Below are 22235 nucleotides of genomic sequence, written 5' to 3'. Positions count from 1 at the left end.
TGACTAACATATCAATTGTCACGACGCGTTTCTAGAGACACAATGAACGTAATAACACTCAGAATACCATTTATAGTAGCCATTTATTATAACAACAATTGTTATAACATGAACACTTTTGCTAAATTGGACTGGTTAGAGAATGTAGTATAATTGTAAAATAGGCATAATACTGATATACATATGTAATTACTTATACTGTCTTATTTTAATAATAGAGGTCGCTATTCAGATTTGTTATACAACCTCAAGACATTTGGTAGAAAGTGATGTCGAAATTATTGGATCTATGACACTGGTATGTTAAATTATTATAATTATGTATTTTCATTCTAATGATATCAGTTGTCATACGCCTAGATTGAGTCACATGAGTACACATTAGCTATTGATTTTGTTAAATATTTGTTTATTAACAATTCTAGAGAATCAATAAATTTACGTGTTAGTTGCAACTACTTGAACTAGTAACACTAACAGGGAAATTTATTATTAATATTACTGGTACTATATATATCTATAACTTCGAAGAATTGAGTGGCTTTAAAAGCTATGGGACGAATAAATTCCTTTTATCTGATTCGTCTAATGACAGAAATAATGATTATAATTTATTTTAATGCTATTCTAGTTGACATATATGTGAGCTATAATTAAATAGTATTATATTTATACTTTCTTTTGCAGTTTGACCGATTCTTTAGTGTTGGAATAACTAATGTCGCTGTGTTGAGACAAATTAACTGGTATTTAGTATTACTGTTAATGCTAATTTATAGTAACACTAATAGATACTATTATTATAGTCATTCTGTCTTAGCATGAAACTTTATTTTCAGTTGATCTTGCTTCTAAAAATTATGCTGAAACAAATATAGTATTATAGATGTTTTGAAAATCTTTTATACTGAAATTACACAAATTAATTTTTTTGGGAAATGTTACTATGAGCTGTTGAAAGTTTGGTTTTGGTTTACTTAGATATAAGAGAGTTTTGGTAAGATACCACAAGAAAGATTAACCAAAAAATTATATTAGTGGGGACTGGGGGGAAAAAAAAAAGTTAATTGGTTTATAGGGTATTTGGTTGAGGAAAAGCAAAAGGATTTTAATAATATAATCCAGTTGCAATGGACCCTTGTTATTAGTAGAGTACCTAAGGAGTAAGTTTTTAAGCTTTTGCACATTTTTGTTTATATTTAGGATACTGGTAGGGCATGGGCATTTTCTCAATACAATAATTTATTTCCTCTCGCATAAGTTTTTTTTCATTCGGTGTTGCTCTCTTTATGCTCAGTTTTTCCTTGCCATTAACTTTGATACTATGACCTACCTTCACATTTCTACAGCATACAGTTGTACTATAGCATGCAAATGAGCAAGTACTAACCCTCCACCAGTAGGAGTGCAACACACCCTCCTAGCATAGTTGGATTCGTCTATACTGTAGAGTCCAATCTTCACTTCTTGATGTGGCATTGTAAAGTGCAGATGCATGCTTAGATTTTTTTTCATTATTTATAATTAGATTTGTTGTTTACAGTTGTATTTTTTTTTAAAGTGAAATTAGCTATTATAGGTTGATATCTAAATTTACTTGAATTCTGAATTTCAAATTATAATTGCTAAAGTTACTATTGCTACTACATCTCAACCTGCAGTTTCTCAGGCTCTGTGCCCTCCTCTTGCAACTGGCAACTGTTGAGTTGAGGTGAACACATCACAAGATTGCACCCTCCTCTTGCAGTTTGTTTTTGGAAGGTACTTGCTCTCTCATGTTTAACATTAGGGATGTTGTTTTCATCTTTTTCTCCACTAACTTGACTTCTCTGTTGTTGGAGTTTCCTGGAGAGGAATACACATTTAACTCTCATGCATCTACCCATTTTTGTATTTGCAGGATTTCCTATGGCTCCATTGTTTCACCAGTCAGTCTTTGAATATTGTCCTGACTCATTTGCTGCCAGGGTGGAGGCTGTTTATCAACAGTTCTCATTTTTCATCTGTGGTCTCTTGTCTTTTGCAACCTTCTCTTCTTTTGTTCCTTTTACTCCATCACCCTCCTTCTGCTCTTTTGCCAGTTATCCTTTTCTATGTCTTGATGTCTTGCCACCAAGCTTCTCAGTGCTGATTTCCTATTGCAAATGGTACCATTGGCTAAACCACAGCTTCTGACACAGTTGGCCAGGATTGTGCACCTATGGAGCAATTTCACTTTGAATCATTGGGTACTGCAAGAGTTATCTGAAGGACTGTCCTTCTGTTTTCTAACTTGACCACACTTATTCCTACATCCCATTTTCTTTCCTCATCCTCAGTATCCAGTTTATCAGCATCTTTCTGAAACAGTTCAGTTCTCTTGTCCTGGAAGGTATCAAACTTATCAGTCACCCTTATCTAGAGTTTTATTCCTGGTTGTTTGTAGTTCCCAAGAAGACTAGAGGCTGGCACATTGCCACAGATTTTCCTGGTCTCAATAATTCTTTTCCACTTCATTTCACCAAGGAGTTCTTCTTTGCTATTTGGTGGGCATTTACCCTGGGTTTTTGGATGGCAAAGGTGAACATTTTAGGTGCTTATCTTCTCCTGCCTTTTTCCCCCTTCAATCAAACATTACTTTTATCTTATCCATGAAGGTCAAGTTTCTTAATTCTGTGATCTTCTGTTTGCTGTGGCTTACACACTATATATGTGTGTGTGTGTGTGTGTGTGTATATACATAATTTTTTGGGTGGTCAGAGCCTTTGTCCAACTTCTTCATTCTCGCACACTCTGATTTCATCATTAAATGGACAATTGTTTGTTTATAGCTTTATCTCAATAATCATCTCACATTCACAGACTTTTATTTCTCTGAGGTGACTTGTGTGGTTTATCTACTTGTGTTGAAGAAATCCTTTCTCATCCTGATCCAAAACTTTATACATGTAGAAGTGTTTTTCAACTGTTCTCTCATTTGGACCCAGCCTTTTCTATGGTTAAGATAGACGGAATTATTAGTTGTCAAATCTCAGTCCTTGCTTTCACTCGTGAAGGTCTTTTACTTTTGGGGACTTGGACATTCATGGAAGTTCTTATTCCCTTGGGTAATGCACACTTGTATACTCTTCTATTGATATTGCATGATCAATGGAATCTTGCTCAAGATTCTTTGGAATCAGTTATCCTACTCCCCTCCTTCATAACACATTATTTTTAGCCTTGTGTCTCATCAGTGACAACAACACAATGAACATTTCTCTTCCACCTTCCTGTGCATCTTTTTATAGACACTTTTCTGATGGGTTTGGGAGCATTTTTGTATTCCTGAGAAATTGCAAGTTGTTGGTCTATAGTCAGCTTGGCTCTGCATATCAATATTTTGATGCTATTTGCCATTTTTCAATGTTTAGATCACTTCCTCCCTCTCATTTGAGCCAAATTGTTTTCAGCCTTTGAACTTCTATTCTGGGCTCATTCACATCAAATACATTTACTAGCAAGTCATGTATCAGGTACTCTGAATCTTGTATTCAAGCCCTGTCCTGTTTGTGCTTTCCAATGTAATGTTGCCTGTATGATTTCCTTATGTGGTTTCCATTCCAGCCTCATTCTCCATTGAAACTCTTATTCTACTCAAGGCATTTTTTGTTGTCATTGTTATTAGATGGATTTGCCAACTTATTTGGTTGGCTTATTCTTTCTTTTCTCCCAATTCCCAGCGTATTTCCCAGATACCCTTTCATAAGATATGGCTCCTCATTATCTACCTAATTATTTACACAGTCATACAGTGTGTGAAATCCTAAAGCTATTGGCTGGAATTATATTTTCCGATAACTTGCATTATGTATTACTTTTTCTTTTTTTTTTTGTAAACCAGATTCAGATGTTTTACAATATAAAATACTTAGGAATAAAAAGGTATTAGTAGTTTGGAAGACAAAATACAAAAAATGAACCTATGGATCTCATTCTGATAAATTTTGATCAATATGTGGCTCTTAAAATATTTTGGTATTCCATCTCAAATTAAGTTTGAAGAGGTATTCAAGTAATAGAACTGAAACAAATAGGGGAATTTTACTGTTCAAGTATTTGTTACCTATATTAAATTGTATTCAGATATTTAATGATAAAGACAATAAAAATATCATTCACTTTTATGAATATTTGTTGTATCTTGTTTACCATAAGTTGGATGTAATTATTCAAAATATGTGTAATATTTGCAGGCTGTGTACAAGAGAATGTTCAGAGGTATGATTTAGTTTGGCTGCATCATTAAAGTTACCTGCATTTGGGATCATATAAATATCATTAAAAAGGACCCCACTATTATTCACTCTAACTGTTGTGCGAGTCCGTCAGACATCTTTATTTTTGTTTTCCTTGGATCTCCTTTCCTTATATCCTTATCACATAACCTATAAACTCAGCTTGTCTCTCTTTTTACTTTTTTAATGATGTTGCATTTGGTTGTTTTGTTACTTGTTAATTATTCTTCATTGATGCTACTTTCCTAAGAACCACATTTCATTTGCTTCAAGTTTTTCTAAACTTTCTTTGTTATTGTCCATGTTTTGCATTCATGCATAACTATGGGTTCAATGCAACATTTATACAACATTTTTCTTACTTGTATCGATATATTATTTCTCACTATAGCTTTCATATTTTAAGAAGCACTATTTATCTTTTATCCTCTTGATATTTATTACTTTACACAAATATAAGATCCGAGTTATTTTCCCTGCAAAGATTTTCATCTAATTCCAATCTCCAATAATTTATTATGCTTCATATGCTCATATTTAGGGAATTACAATAAACTCTGTGAGAAACTAATCCACTTTCAGTCACTGTAGATGGCACTGGATTTGAAATTTTGGTGAAGTGTATTAGTGGACAATAGTTTGATTTCTGTGCTGAGGGATTTGAGAAGGACCAGTATAGATGCTAAAATACTCTACATTCCTCCATTTTAAGCAGATTCATTCCACAAAAATGTAAAACTCGTTATAACAGGGATTGAAACATTACATTCCTACATTCCTGATCGAGAATGTGTGGTCCATCTATATTACTTTAGTTATGACCAATAGAAGTGAACATTTTGTTAGATTATGGTCCACCATGGTCAGGTGATTAGTGTACTTAACTCTCAATAAAAAGATTTGCAGGTTCGAATCCCCCTTCCACCAAACATACTCATCCTTTTAGCCATGGAGGTGTTATAAAGTTTCAAGCAATTCCATTGTTTGTTGGTAAAAGAACAACCCGAGCATTGATGATGGTGACTAGTTGCCTTCCCTCTAGTCTTTCACTACCAAATTAGGGATAGCTAGTGCAGATAGCCCTCATGTAGCTTCACGTGAAATTCAAAAGAAATCAAATAAAATTATTGTTGAATTAATTTTTTTTTTTGTAAATTCATGAGGAAGTCCTTTATCAAATGAGAGTGTAATCTTCCTGATAGTTTTTCCTTGAATTAATGTAATTTTATTTCATTATTTCTATCCTTGGTATAGAGATAGTTAAGGTAAAATGAAACCTTTAAAAGTAGTGGATATTTTTGTAGATTTTTAGCCAGTACATACTGTTAGTGTAAACACTAAGTTGTAAAATGCAAAATCAAGTACAAAATGTATTCACATATACCATCAAGACTTGGTGTTTTCTGATATTGAAATATTAAAAGTTGAAAAATAATCTACTTGCTGCTGTTTTTGATTTTCACAGTGAATCAAAAATGCAGTTTATTTTTCACATGTTAATATAAATGTTTTCAACCATTTACAGATACCACATTACAGTTGTCAATACTTTCAATATGTGAATGTGTTCACCAAATGCATGTAGTGGTTCACTATTAAGTTTTGAGTAGTGGAAGCCTGCTTTCACAAGCTATTTTAACAGTTTTTTTACATAGAAATTGAAATCCAATATGTCATAAACGAGTCCAACAGGAATTGATTTGTCAAGGTCTTAGCTTAGCCAGTAATTTTTTATGATACTGTAAGTAGATCAAGGGAAGAAAAAGACAACACACACTATAGTTTTGATTTATTCATGTAGTCATACCAAGAAGAATACCTTGACTACATCATTGAGAAAGTTTTTATGTGCTTTCAAAACATTTCTAAAAGTATATATATATAACACTTTATAAATGTGGGATTTTTATTTTCTCTATGGTACAATTAAGTTTTACTATGGTATGAACTTTGTTTAATTTTACTGATGTGTAAAAGTGATGGCACTGAGTTCTTGTTGGTACATGAAGTAGAAAATGGTGGAGGTAAAGGATAACTTTTTGTATAATTCTGGTCTTTTTTCTTTTTTTTTCTCTTGTTCATTTGAATGTAACCTTCAATAATTGCTGTAGGTAAATACTAATATGTGATAACTGCTTAGGAATGTCATTGTTTATTGGGCAATATTTGATATAATAGCTAAAATAAGAACTCTATTCCAGGAAAACAAATTACCAAAATTATATTTCATATGAAACACAAGCATGAAAATATTATTTATGAATCTGTAAGTAAAAACAATGGCAAAAACACTATAAATAGTTATCTTTCTAGATAGTGATCCTTACTCATCATGTATTAGCTTTTATTTGAATTTTAAAAAAAAATCATTTTCTCATATAGTGATTAAATTGTGTACATGACAAGTTTTAGGTGATGTACAAATTTATTTCACTTCTTGTTTTAATCTGTATTAATATGGTTTTGTTTTAAATACACATAAGCAGGTAATAACTTTTTTATTTTTGGGTAGAGAAGTTTATTAATATTTTGAAGTCAGAATGTAAGAAAAAGGAATTTTTCAATTGAAGTAGGCCTTTAAAATGTTTTTGTTGACAGTGTCTCCACAGGATCTTAGTTACAAAATTCATGTTCTTTTTCTTCTAATTCAACAAGCTTTCTTATCATAGTCACATGTTTCAGTGAACTATTTATTTTGAATTTGTCTTTTTCTCTTTGTTAAATGCTGACGTGTTCAGATCTCAATTTTCTTTTATAAAAATGAGATGCATATTTGAAGTACGTTTTTTATATAAGGTTAATTTTTTGCTTTATGTATTATTGACTGCTCTCTTCACAGGTGTATCTCATCACTCTATTAAAGTATTTTATTGCTATAGTTGACCAGAAAGTAAATCATCTTTGTCTGTAATATCTGGTAAATATACTTAGTGTTTGTATGTTTCAGATGTTTTTTGTTTTTTTTTAAATATATGTTTAAAATAAATATTTTTTTTGCTATATCATATTCAGCTTTATAGTGCAGACAACAATTAGTGCTCTTTAGATGGAAAATAAATTGTTTTTAATGTTTAATCTTAAAGGTGTTCTAACAGTGATGTTTATGTTTAATATACACACTCACCGACTTATGAGATAACATAAATGCATATATTTAAAATAGATTGGTAAATCACATTAAAAAGGAATATAAAATTCTAAAACTCTAGGTATTTCTTCAGGGGGTAAAGACATATTTAAATAGACCAATGTGAACTTGTACTCTTTGAATAAGATTAATTCTTTTTTGGTAATTTTACAAAGTAGTGAAATGGCTGGCCTTTTTTTGTATTGATGCTGGTTTAGGATATTTTCATATATTTAGAAGAAAGCTATTAATTTTCTTGGCCTTAATTTATTATGTAGGTTGTTAGTTGATTATATACATGACATAAATTAATGTAAGGTGGTTTTCTTAATGAAATATGTTCTCATTTAATTTTTGAACGTAAAAATGTTTGATCAATGTCCAATGATGTCTAGTGTTGAGTAAAAACATTTTATATATTTAGTGCAATTGATTTATGCTTTCACATTTAATCACATGGACACAATATTAATATTAATGTTGTTGTATATGATATATTTATCCATTTGAAAATAAAACTTTCAGCTGAAGAAAACACTTTCACATAAACAAGTGTCCAAAGTCTATTTTTGATATCTGTGTTGTTTCTACTTATCTTGAATATCTTTTCATGGCAGCAAATGTACTAAAGACACTGATGGTATAAAATTGCTAGAAAGGTTGGAAAGCTGCCAAAGAAAGGCAACATGTTACTGTGATTTACAAGAAAACAAAAATGGGAAGATCTGTATCTGTACAATTGTAATATTATTTTGGTACTTAATGTTTTTAACAAGTCATGCGATGCTAACATCTAAAAAGAGGCAATAGAATTGTACTTTTGTGTTGTACAGGTATAGTGTCAGTTTACTGATATTTGTATATAAAACATCAGCTAAAATAAGGTCAAAGAGAAAATTAGGTCAGATAAAAGAGCCACCAGACCAGAACATGCCTTTCATGATAAAGGCTCAGCATATATAATTAAGTTTTTTGATATTTCAGGAAATCTATATGTAGCCTAGATTATATGATGTAATGTTACAGAAAAAGCTGTAATATTGTTTTTTCTTTAGGCAATTAGAATTGTGTTGTATTTTTTTTTAACATTCAAATAGAAAGGTTGTTGTAACTTAAGATTTGTGTTATTGAAGGGAGTATAGTAAACTGTAAACCTGAAAAAGGTTAGATGAATTTATTAATTCCAAGAATTTTATGATTTAAGATAACAAACAGTGTATAAAAATATGTAAACCACTTTATTTCTAAACCCAGTGCTGAAGAAGCTTTTCGCTTAATATTGAGGCTCATCAGACCATCTTGGATGTGACATAGTGGCTGTGAAATTACTTGTTATAAAATTGCATGAACAATAACTGTTATGGTGTGAACTAGATTAAGTTGGTGAAGTGTAACTCTTATAAGTTTTACTTAAGACATTTTAAAATTGAAATTAAGATTATTCTGTTAAAAGTAGAAAACAGGAACCAAAATTCTAATACTTGCTTTAAATTAAGTGTAAATTAACTCTTTTGATTTTCATTTAACCTCATCTCTACATTTAAGGAAAAAAAACATAGTTACAAAATTGAAATGCTAAATAAATAGTAATATTACATCTTATCTATCTTGAAGTTAGAACATTAACTCCCAGTAGTGTCTGTGAAGAAAAATTCAAGTAGTTTTATTAACTGTGAAGTTGTGAACATTTAAAGAGGTGAATATGTAGAACTACCTGCAATAAGAAATACTTGAGGATTAAATGTCTTTAAGTGGTATAAACAGAATACTTGTGAAGAATATTATATAATACTTGACTGATAGGACTAACTGTAGCAAGTTTAGAAATCTCAATGTTACTTTTTTGTGGAACATAGCAAACTAAATAAGTTATTCAGAAACCTGGATTTTCCTTTAACTAGATTAACCCTGACATTTATTCAAATACAAGAGTATTTATGTTTTATATTTTCAGAAACTGTAAAGATGTATCTCTAATACAGTGAAACTGCACATTACATTTTGTTTTGAGTCCTGTGTGCTACTATTAACTTGGAAGTAAAAATAAAGAACAAGATAATGTCAACCATGTCTGCCATATCCAGTGCCAACAAGGCATGTCTGTCATATCCAATGGCAACAAGGCCTTTCACCCCAAACCATTGGCTCATCAGGCTGACTGGGATATGAAAGATATGGAACTGTACTCTAAGACTTACTTCTGCTCTGGGTGAGGATGTTAATGTGCCATAGTCTCAACTTGGACCTACTTAATATTTCAAATCATCTTAGAACTTGTATTACACTCTCTCATAAACTTTTAACCTGTCTCTTTGAGCTCTGCAATTCCATGAGTTTTGGTTATACCAACTTCTCTATCTGCCATATGCAACTGTGATTTGGCAATGATGGTTTCCCTTTCACTGACATTTCTCATAGGTTGGGTAAATGTTTAAGGTTGATGGTCTTAATGTCATTAAATTAATTAAATAATCTATTACATACAAGTACTGATTAGTGTCCTATATACCAGTCAATATCACAAAAATAATCAACTGCTATTTCAACTATTACTCTTTCATTATTCTATCTATTCAGTAATAGAAAATAATGTTTAAATATCAAAATCATGCTCACAACAAGAGGATGACAGAGAAAGAGGTCTACTGAGAAAAATACCTTCTTTCTTAGTGTCCTTTAAGTCCAGTCTTACTTCTTATAGTCTTAGTCTCTTCTACTAATTCATCCTCAATTCAGGTTTTAAGAATATTTTCTTGTTGTGGTTTCTACTCTGACTTTGTTTGGCTACAGTTTGTTTTTTAAGCCTAGATAACTTATCTTACTGCCATATAGTTGTGGTTCATCAGTTTCTACCTCATTTACTGTATGGGTATTCAAGCTTTTAGTGTTCCTGAGGTGTGCCTGATTTATAGTTTACATTTTTAGACTTAAAATTAATTTAAAACATACTTACCTGTGAAATACATTCCCTCAAACAATCCCACAACCAAATTTGTGTCATGAATTCTAATTTCAAACAAATCTAACTTATGGTGGGAAAGCAGAGCTTATTATAAGATCCACTGACATATGCAGAATAAGTCACGTGAAGGGTAGGAGAGTGAAGTGTTATAGTTAAGTGATGTACCATATTTTATGCCTTGTAAGACCCACCATAATTTTGCAAAGACAATTCTAAGAAAAAAATATTTGATGCAGTCTTGATTTTTTTTTCAACCTACTGAGTAAATACAGTTAAATACATCATATTCTTCACAGTATATTGACAATATTAGTTAAATTGAATGTATTATGCTATTAAAAATACTTGTAATTGGTAAGTAATGAGATTACGATCTGTATGAGAGGCTGTTTTAAGTTGACCCTAAGCTAACCTTTTGCCTTAACCCATCACTTTTGTCTTGGAAGATGCATGGGGATTTTTCAAGGCATTTTTAAAGAAAAAAGTGTCTTAAAATGTGTAAAATACAGTAGATGATGTGCAAATATGTAAAGGGTGCTTCAAAAATCACAGGTCTTATGTTTTGTTTACAGCAGGAATTCCAACTTAACAAGGAAAGGCTTTTAATAATTTATAGTTAATTACCTGTTTAAAATTCCTTCTAAAAATTATAACCAGTAATATTATTAATTCTAACTTTCAAGAAATTAAATACAAATATATCATTACTTATTAAACAGTTTTTGGTTGCCACTGATTCACTAGAAAAATGAGAAAACAATGTATACAATTATTTATCTAATTATCCTAAACATCTTTAATTTTCTGATGATAAATTATGTGACGTAGTCATTATATGTAGTAATTTTTGTTTCTGTGTGATTGAGAACTTGAATGCATTATATCATAATCCTTGGAATTGGTGTATTATGATGAGACAATTACATTTTTCTATTACAAAATAATTAGTTTTCTGTTTAAGTAGTTTGTTTATTGCACATTTTGATGGTTTCAGATTTATTTGCTGATAAATACGTTTGAATTAAGTTATATTGTAGTCTTCTAAAGTAAAAAGAATCACAAATGTTTTTTAACTAAAAAAATATAAAGTTATAGGTAATGGAAGAAGTTTATCATCAGTTGCAAACATTGAAATGATTGTTTGGACCAACTGAAGTAACTGCTGGTGGTGTATTGGTGGTCATTCCAAAATGGTTTCTCCTTCTAGAGAAGAGACAGATGATCTTCCTGACAAGGATGTGGCCAAAGATTTCTATGCCAAGTATGAACCCAAAGAACTTTTGGGCAGGTAATATAAATAATATGTAAATGCAATTACAGAGTGGTAAAATATGATGACAAGGATATGGTTAAACTTAGCTGTAAGTGTAAGAAAAGCAGCACTGCTGTAGCAGTGGTTTTTTTCTCCTTATCAGATGAGTTGAGATTTGGAAAGTTGTATGTTATGGACATGTTTCATACAAAGCATTAATTTCAAGTTTCTAAAAAAACATTCCAAATACACTATTCTAAATTACATATTCCAGGCTTTAATAAAATTATTCCAAACAGTTTAAATTCTGAATTAGGTCAGTAAACCTGGAAGAGGGGCATGCAGAAGAGGGGAGCAAGCAAGGGACTGCTCCCTGCACCCTCCAGTAAAGTAGTTATGCTTATAAACATGATTGACTATTTTGGTGAGTATGATGTTGGTTATGTTTGTGCAGGTGATGTAGGTGCATGTGCCATGGTTTTATGTATTAGGTTGGAAAGATTATAATGTTTTTTTATTCAAAAAGTTGTTATTGGATTTGATTAAAAGAACTCACTAATTTATGCCTTTTTTGCATGTCAGTGTATTAATAAACCTTACCTCTTATTTCAGAATAATTAATAGACATTTGGAATAAACGTTTAACCTATAAAGATCTAAGAAATGAGTACATATGAAAAACGCATACAACACTGTATGCTATATGAATTCATAAAAGGTTTGAAAGCTTCAGAGGCTACAAGAAACATGTACAGTTTATGGAGAAAATGTGTTAAACATCAGGAAGTGTCGACAGTAATTCTCAATATTCCAGTCAGGAGAATTTGATCTTGCTGATTTCCCATGTGCTGGGCAGTTAAGATCAGTCAATAAAGATGCCTTGCAAGCTATGGTTGAAGCAAATCCAAAGTTAACCATGTGAGAAATGGTTCAACATCTCTGTACAACCCATGCAACAATCATTACCCACCTCTATGAGCTTGGAAAAGTTGCAAAACTTGGACAGTGGGTTCCATATTATTTGATGGATAATCAGTGTGCTCAGAGGGTCACTATTTGTTCATCTTTGAGAACAAGACATACTAATAAAACATTTCTGGAAAGAACTATTACTGGCGATGAAAAGTGGGTTCTTTTATGAGCATATTCAACGTAAGAAACAATGGTTGAATCCCTGTCAAACACCTGTTCCAACACTTAAGAGTGGCTTACACTCAAAAAAAGTTTAAGATTATGTTTTGTGGGATTGAGGAGATGTAGTCTATCATGAAATTTTGGATAAAAATCAAACAGTAATAGTTGAAAGATATTGTCACCAGTTGGAGTGCTTACATCGAGCACCAATAAGAAAAAGACCTGCTTTAGTCAATTGAAAAAGACATAATGATTTTGCATAACAATCCAAGATCACACTCTGCACAAATGACCTTGGAAAGCTTCAGGCCTTGAAATACGAAGTTGTGCCTCATCCACCCTGTTTGCCAGATCTTGCTCCATCTGATTATCATATTTTCAGATCTTTACAGCTTTACTTAGATTGGATAAGGTATGCAAATAATGGGGAACTCAAAACTGACTTAAACTTGTTTTTTGAATCTAAACCAATGGAATTTTATTCACGAGGAATCCATGACTTGCTTGAAAAATGGAATTATGTCACAGAAAATGAGGACAAATATTATCCTGATTAAATTTGTAATTGAAGACTAATTTTTGTTCAGTTTATTAAAGTATTAAAAATGACAATACTTTCTTTACAGTCTGATATATATATATTCATGTTTAATGTACTGTCAAATTTATTGTCCTTCACTTTGCTACAGAGGATATTCTAAAACATATTCATATATTGGTGCTGATTGGTTAGAAAATAAGAATGTTTCTGTACTAACAACCAACAATACTAACATGGATCAATTCAATGTTTTAATTAAAATGTTAGAGAAAAGTGAGTAAACTTTTCATTTACAGTTGCAAAGTCCATTCAGTATAATGTAGTTGGGAAGTAATAGTTTCTTTTATGTTATTACTTTAAACATTACTACTTTTATCCCTGAAAGATGATGCAGTCATCCAATGAGATACTTGTGTGCAACATAATGTAGAAAAAATGACTTGTATTTTGTTAGGCAAGAAATGGTATAATAAGATATTAAAGTCATAATGTCCAAGCTAATAGTCTGAAAGTTTTTTATTTCATGCTGATATTTGTACTGCCACATCGAATTAGATGTTCTCACAGTACTGTTTTAAAGGACATCACTTACTAAAGACTGCTTCAGAAAACCAATTTATCATTCAAAAGTAATGTGTTGTATATGACACACATATAATAACAGGTTTTATATTTATTCTGGCATCAATATTGATTCCTTAATAGCAATAGTAATTCAGTTGGCCTGAATACTAGTGGTAGTAGATTTAACTTTTCTCCTACTGCTTATAACTTCCTTTGAAGAATCAGGTTTATTTTCACAAATATGTTGGTATGTAACACATAAGTGTAATGCAGGTACATTTATATGCCATTCCTGTCAATAAGATTAAAGATATCAGTATATTTTGATATGGCTGTGTGTGTAACATGACAGTTTTCAAAAAAATGAGTTTGCAGCTCAGAACTCGCAAAACAAAGAACAACTACTAACCATTTACCATCTTTCTTCTCCTCTGGTATTTGGTGTCACCTGATTGGTTGAATTTAAATGCACAAATCCAAACTGGTCAGTCACACGAGACATTTATAATGCCATAATGTAAATCAAGCACTGAGTTGTCTTTGCCATTAATATCTACTAACTCAGCTTTATTTTCACAAGTAACAACATAATATTTTTTGTGGCATAAACTAGAAAATGAGTAAAGCGGCTTTATTTTGTCTTGTACTGGTAACTTTAGCCATGCATGTTCCTGTAGCTTGGCAGTTTTTCTCACCCAAGTTTGTGTTATGCACAATGGTGTAAAGTGCACTAAATCCATTTTGTAACTAATGCATAAAATTCTTTAATTCTGTGTGTTTTAAGTTATAAGAAAGGTGTCAGTACTTCAGAACACAGCAGAATCTGTTGTATTACGAAAAAGGTTTCTGATTTATTTGTGTATGTGCATGCATGTGGTTTTTTTTTTTTTTGAAAATCTGTATTGTTTCAAATTGTAGGTATTGTAATTGTAATAAAGAAATGTATACACCACACAATGCACAGAAATGTTATGATTAAGTTATTTGGTGAATCACTTTATGAAAGAAAAGATGAAACTTCCTAAGTTTTTAGAATTCTAAATTTTGCTCTTTGTTGTTATAATAGAAACGTATGATGTTTCTTACTCATCTTTAAAACTACACAACATTGTTTCACTGGGCTCTTGGAGGTAAAGTGCACAGAGCCCACTCAACCCTCTAAGTGTCACAAAGAACAAAGCTGCTGTGATTATCAAATCAGAACTAGTTATCAACATTGTTTCACTAGATTCAAGGATGTGGAATGTACAGAATCCACTCAACCCTCTGAGTGTCACAGAGAATGAAGCTGCTGTGATTATCAAATCAGAAGAAGTAATTTTTGTCTTGTTTGAACTAGTATCAGCTCATTACATGAACCATGTTGAATGAAAAACAGTACAAAGGTGTGTAGCTGGCATAATTCTTAAACATTGCAGAGACAAGGTATAAATGTGCAGAGGAAAGTCAATTTGCCAAAGATGTTATTGCTTCATAATGTGTTGTCAAGTTGTCTATATACATTAGGTATGTACTGGTGAAGGAAAGTGTAACTGTTGAATTGCTGTTGTTCCAGACTTGTACTTTTTATTGCTGAAGATAAATACAACTTACAACTAGCTCTCCCTGATTTTACTCATTTAATAGACACATGAGCAATGGTTATTGGGATTTGTTTAATTTTTATAGAATGAAATGAAAATTTTTCAAACTTTGAATCCAGTCATTCACACTTTTTTTCATTATTGAAGTTAGAGCAGGGGATTTGTTATATGTTGTACCTACATTTAGTTAAGAATGTACAACTCTTAACATGTACATCTATACTGATCCTTCATAAGAGAAATAGTTAATGTATCAAAATGCATCCTTTCTGTAGACTGCCTTTATAGAAGAGCAGAATTGAGTAATGGCTGTTAAAGTGACTTAGTTTAATACTATAATGTACACCAGTGTTCAGAAGCAAACTTGAGTTCTTCTAACAGTAAAATATAGGGTTTGATCTTTATAGTGGGCACAGCACTGAGAGACCACTGTGTATCTTTTGCTTAACAACAAACTAACATTAATATGCAAAACTTAAATTAACATGTGGATGTATCTCTTTTTTTATCATTGCAAATGTGCTTTTATTGTTTTTTTTAGAATATAGAAATGCTCCTTTGTTTTTTTGTTCCTTAAATGTCATGGGAAATTTTACTAAGGTTAATTTGACCTTTCCACTTGCTTTTCATATGACTACAGAGTTCCTATTAACATATGAGACACAAAAATACCATCAGTAATGTAATTAACATTACCAATTAATACTGGGACCTCTGTGTACTTTACATAGAAAGTGAGAGATTTTGTTTACATTTTTATTCATGTTTTAATCCTGAGTACTGTAATAGGTAAAATCATAAAACTACTCAATATAATATATGGGTTTAACCAGAGAGCACTATAAAAACAACGTATTAATCTGAGCATTAATGTATTTTTTAATGTAAAGCCCCATAAAATATTCATAAAGTGATGTTATGAAAACTTTTATGATTAAACTCCCAATATTTTGTTTTCCTGAAACACCCACATCCACTCTAGTTTTATCTCGTCTCTGCGCATCTAAGCCCTGGAATGAATTTTACCTCACCTGCTTCAGCCTTTATACCCCACTATATTGCCCATAGTGATTTAAATCTTGTGATTCTCTCCACCTATGCCAGTGTGCTCCCCATACCAAATCCATATATAAAGCTACCCATTATTGCTTTATGGCAGAATGTTATGCCAGTTTATGTGATTGCTGCAGGTTTCTCTTATGTGTTGTATAACTTTAGTTACACCTATGATTTGGACTATTTTTATTGGATTTTGATTTTATTGTTAATTTTTTTAAGTTTTCACAGAAAAAAATATCCTAAGATGTTTTGAATATAAATTCTCACGTTCACATCTCTAATACAGAGTCTTCTAATGCTTCTTCTCTCCATCTCTAAAGTATAGCGTTGTCTGCGTGTTGGGGGGATGCTCCTTTTATGCAAGGGACATCCAGACATCCAATTCCTTATACAAAGAGAGGTGGAGTCTTACATGAGGTTTGATGTTTCTTTTTTTGTTGGCGTTGAGGGTGAGCTTGCAGTGATCAGGGGTGAGCTGGTGAGAATTTGATCTATTTTTTAATCTCCTTCCTTTATTCAAACAATGAATCGTGAGCCTTGGGTGGACATCTCACCTCTTGCACTATTTTTTCAAATAATATATCAAATTTGTAATGCTTGAGCGTTTCTCCTGTGGCTTTTCCTTTTTTTATTTTGGGGGGAGGGAGTTATTCAGTTGATTACCAACTCTTTCCACTTTTGTAAGGCATCACTGTACTTGCTCAGAGATTTGCAGATTGAGACTATGCCTTGTTCTCCATATGTATTAAATCAACATACTTTAGCTTTACATTCTTTGGAGGACCCATATTTAGATTCTCAGAGGCTAGATACTCTTCTTCCTATCTGGGGTTCCAAGCATGATGTTTCTGTTGATGTAAACCTAACTCAGTTTTCTTGAATTTGATTGCCCCTTACAACAGTTTTGTATTTTTTTTATCTTTTTTGCAACTTTTGTCTGAGCCCTTTCACATGCCTCTTGCTTAATTTTCAGAGGATCTTAGTCACTTATTGATTTCTGTTTTGGTTAGGTTGGCAGCTCCTGTTTTCTCATTAATCTCTTGATTGGCATGTGTCATGAATTTTTTGGAAAGAGATGCTTTGCTGGAGGGTATTTGACTTTCTTTTTCAGCCCTTAGAGATCTTAGACAAGCTTCTTTTCTCCGACAAAAAATTTTTGCAGGTATTCCAGATTCCATGGAATCTTGGGTGGATCTGGTCTGTCTCCAGTCTACTCTTATCCTCTTCTTACCTGCCTTTCCCAGTCTTCTACCAAATGGTTTACTGCACCTTCCATTCAGGTTTATAGGCCTCCTTTCTTTGCTGGTGCTGCATTGTATTGGAACACAAAGGAGATTCAATCCTTATCAGCAGCTATCCTGAAGTGCTGACTGAGGCATTGATAACTATTCTATGGGAACTTGAATATTATGATTCTTGTCTGTGTTGGAGGCAATCAGCAACAATCATTGGGTCATTCAAGTTGTTACCAGAGTGTTGGTCTTTCAGTTCATGTCTCTTTCTCCATTGTTTATCATACTGGTTGTCTTTACTTTCCTCAAGGATCATGCTGCAACCAGTTGTTGAGCATAAGCCATCCAGGATTTTCTGCTCAAAAAGGCTGTAAAGTGCAGCAATTCCTCTCTCAAGTTTTGATTCCTGTTTATTTCTAATATCAAAGAAGACAGACAATTGGTAACCAGGCACTGACCTTTTTCATCTCGGTTGCTTCCTCCAGCCTCGCCCAGCATGGCCAGGTGGTTAAGGCATTCAACTCGTAATCTGAGGGTTGCGAGTTTAAGTCCCTGTCACACCAAACATGCTCGCCCTTTCAGTTGTGGGGGCATTATAATGTGATGGTCAATCCTACTATTCATTGGTAAAAGAGTAGCCCAAGAGTTGGCAGTAAGTGGTGATGACTAGCTGCCTTCCTTCAAGTCTTACACTGCTAAATTAAGGACAGCTAGCACATATAACCCTCATATAGTTTTGTACGAAATTCAAAACAAAACCAAATCCTCCAGTCTCCTCATGGAGTCATTTCACTGGTGGCACTTTGCATCCAGTTTATGGTTGACAAAGTTTGGTGATACAGATGCCTTTCTACATATTCTTATTGCAGAGCCTTCACATTGGTATCTCCATCTTGTGCATGAGAGACAGGTTTTTTAGTTTTGTGCTGTACCATTTGACCTAACATCTACCTCATGTTTTTTGCCAGATAGTCCAATCGTTTTTCACATCATTTGGACTCTGTGCATTCACATTCAGCATCATGTAGACTACTGACTTCTTCTTGCTCTTCTCACTACTTGGCACAGTTTCACACTCACTATTTTATCTGAAGCTGTGAGAACTGGGTTTCTCATTGAAAAGGAGATGTCTTTTGTTACTCCCATGCTGTACCTCATCCATTTGGGGTTATTTTTCAACTCACATTTCACTCAGACTCCACCTTCTTCTTCACACTTTCAGGTCATGAAATGGGCCATTGTTCTAATATAGTTGTCTCCTTTTCCATCAGTGCAGACAGTTCTATCTCTTATAGGGATGTTGGTATCATTGAAATCACTCATTCCTTTGAGTTGGGCTTATGTGCCTTCCTTCAGTGGTCATTTATGGGAGCAGTAGAAAATTTGCACAGAAGCACTGGATTGAAATGTGTCCCTATTGTCTTTCATCCATCTTTATCTTAGCTGGTGGTTGAACAGAGACAAAATGACACTAGGAGTTTCTTTTCCACTTCCATGTCCAGAGATACATATTTTCCTGGATGCTTTTATCCAGGAATGGTGAGCTTGTGTAGGGGATATGGAATTCCATGGCCTCTAGATAAAAGAGAAATCTCTCCACATCAATCATTTAGTGATTCTAGCAGTTCAACAAACTACAGTGTAAGCTCCTTACTTGTTACAAGGAAGAGCGGTAGTACTCTACTCAGACAAGTCCTTCGTGGTCTCCTATATTTCTAACCAAGGGGAACTTATTCCAAGTCTCTCTGTTTAGATTGTTTTCCTTGTTTGTCTTGTTCCAAGTGTTAGAACTTAATGGTCAGTCAGTTATCTTGTCCCAGTGGAGTTCCTCATCAAAGCTTTCACCACTCATTAGAATGCCTAGTTCTTGTGCTTTTAGTCTTTTGTACTTCACTCCCTGGCTTTGGGCATATTTGCTCTCAACCAGGATTGGACAGGTTTTCAGTACCAACATTTTTCCTCTCTGGCCATCTCTCTTATGTCAGCTTCAGCCAAACATTTTTCATCAGTCAATCACCATTCTCTGGCTTCTCACTTGTGTTTTATGCATCCACTACACAGTATATGGGTGTGACCTCTCAAGTGGCATCTTTATTAAAGCGATCCATTCAGCATTTTTTGTTGGATGTCTATCAAGAGAAATAATAGTAGTGGTCTCTCAGATATGGATTTAATCCATCTTGTTCCACTGTGATGTATGTTTTTATATATAAGGCAATCCTTGTCAGCAAGTTTTTGTATTTATGGTAGAAGTAAAGTTTTTTAGTCCCCAGTGTTGTTACTGCTTCTGAAATCTTTCTGGGTTATATGTCCTTGCCATCCTTTTTAGGTTCTTAATTGGAATATCATGGTGGTTCTCCATGCTTTAACCACTAATTTGAACCCTTGGCTTTGTGTTCCTTGCATCACTTTTCAGGTAAGACTTGTTTTCTGCTGCTGCTGCTGTTGTATTCCAACTGGTCTTTTTTTATCAAAACTTCAGTGGCTAGAGAAAGAGATAAGGCTTTCTCTCTTATTCATTTTCCTTGTTTATGAACATTCAGATCAATATCTTTTATTCCAGGTTAGGGCTTTCTGATGTTAAGTGCATGCACTGAAGGGTTTTGGGGTTAATGTTACTATCTGTTTATTCTTTGGGATCCAGGAATATCATGTGACTTAATCCCTGTCATTTTGACAGGTTGGATTCCTCAGTTGGTGCTTTTGCTTTCTGTACACTTTCCTTGGAAGAATAGAGATTTTTTTTCAGGTTTCATCTCATCAATTTCACCATGTCTGTGTCCCTTGGCAGCTCAATTGTGTTGCCTATTGTAGGAGATTGTAGAGGCTGGTATGTGGATCATGCATAATATATTTATATTTCATTGTCTTTATGCTTTGGTGGGTGTCTACTTGGCAGGTTTTTGGCTTACCTCTCATGACTGTGCTCTATGCCCTGGCTCATTTAAAAAAGAGGTGAGTAAGTTAATTTATTTTGTTTATTTCTGTTCTTTTTTGAAGGATCCTTTCATCATTTTCTGTGGCATCACATGCTATTGTCTGGTCATATATTCATATTTCCAAATCTGTACTCTCTACCAATTGACCAATCAGTAATTCTCCTGTTAACAATGAACTCTGTTGAGATAGGGTATAACATCACCTTGTCACTTCCCAGGTGGTACACTGTTACAACAAAATAAATACTGAACCACCACTTATGGACTATCTTGAGTAAAGCCTAAAGGGATTTTGCCAATTTATGCTGAACTCTAGATTGAGTAAATCAGGGTCAGTTTGTTTTTCAAAATATGGAGTGTGGTTCACCTATTGCACTGTCTCCAGAGCACTGTTCTTTGTATCTCCTCAATGTGAGTATTCTCCTCCTATTTCTCCTAGTATATTATGGAAGTTCCTTACCACTCCCAGTTTCTAGTCATTGGAGTAGTGGGCAGATGTTTATTCCTCTTGAGCAGTGCTTGCTCTCATTATTCCACTCAAGAAAAAAAGAATGAAACTGGGTGCCTTCCTGCTTGGATGGTTTTCCAGATGTTATTATAGGAGCAAGCCCAGCCAATGAGGGATCCTCCTTGTCATTTTGATGTGAAGATGTTTTATTGCTGTTCAGTTGGAATTTGAGTGGCCCCATTTTTTGACCATTCTCTTTATGTTTATGATCATGGAAGAGGGTTGTGAACTCTTTGTAATTACACAAGGAATATCACTCCCTATGTTATGTTTGAATTTCATTTGTTCCATATTCTCTTCATAATTCCAGGGGTAAGAGGTGTTGTCTTGCCTCTCACGTTGTGAAGTTAGGATTACTGTTCATATATCAAGTTCAGTCGCTTGTATTTTGTGCTTCTTGAGGTTGGAGCAAAGGTTTGTTTACTTTCTGTTGCTTGCCTACTCTTCATAACTGTTAGCTTGACATGCAACATTCTGTAACTTTCAGGTTGGGTTCCAAAAATACCACATTACTAAACAAGATCAAAATAATGCAGTCTTCATGCCTTACTCACTACTTCTTGGATCTTGTTTTTGGTCCATAACCCTGTAATTCTAATGATGAAACATGAGACCTCTTCTGGTTGGTTGGGATCTGGACAAATTCATGTTTTTCTAAAATGTTAAGCTTTTTCATCCATGTCTGGTTTGTTTTCCTTTACTGTTCAAGATTTGGATTTAATGTGGTCTGGGACAAGAGCAGATCTATAACAAAGTAGTGCTTCAATAAGGCAGTATTTAGTGTCACTCTGATTATAATTAATGCATTGCAACACCAATGCATTAAAGACATGCATTAGAAGTGTTTGTAGGTGTGTCATATAAAAACCTGCCACGTGACTGAGGTGAATAACAACTCTATGGTCCAACATATTTTTATTCAACCATTTCCAAATTCTGCTAATTCTTTCTGCTCCCTGGTGTCTCAGCAGTAGGTTTGCAAGTGTATATATTAAAAAGTGGGTTTCAGTATCCATGGTAGGCACATTGTGTAGCATTGTGCTTAACAAAAAAACAAACTAACCCCTTCATTTGACAG

General features: G+C 33.3%; 1 pseudogene across 1 annotated transcript in view; it reads left to right on the top strand.

Annotated features, from left to right (window-relative positions):
- Positions 1-261: 261 nt before the first annotated feature.
- LOC143244576 (phosphorylase b kinase gamma catalytic chain, skeletal muscle/heart isoform-like) overlaps positions 262-22235 on the top strand; it is a 61109-nt pseudogene continuing 39135 nt past the window's right edge. Inside the window, exons 1-3 of the transcript XR_013025212.1 lie at positions 262-298; positions 9338-9592; positions 11553-11633. The product of XR_013025212.1 is annotated as a phosphorylase b kinase gamma catalytic chain, skeletal muscle/heart isoform-like (transcript). The remainder of the gene's footprint in view (positions 299-9337; positions 9593-11552; positions 11634-22235) is intronic.

This window comes from Tachypleus tridentatus, chromosome 2 (assembly GCF_004210375.1).
Source record: "Tachypleus tridentatus isolate NWPU-2018 chromosome 2, ASM421037v1, whole genome shotgun sequence".
NCBI lineage: Eukaryota > Metazoa > Arthropoda > Merostomata > Xiphosura > Limulidae > Tachypleus > Tachypleus tridentatus.
The sequence above is the reverse complement of the archived record's forward strand: the minus strand, read 5'-3'. Positions and strand labels throughout refer to the sequence as shown.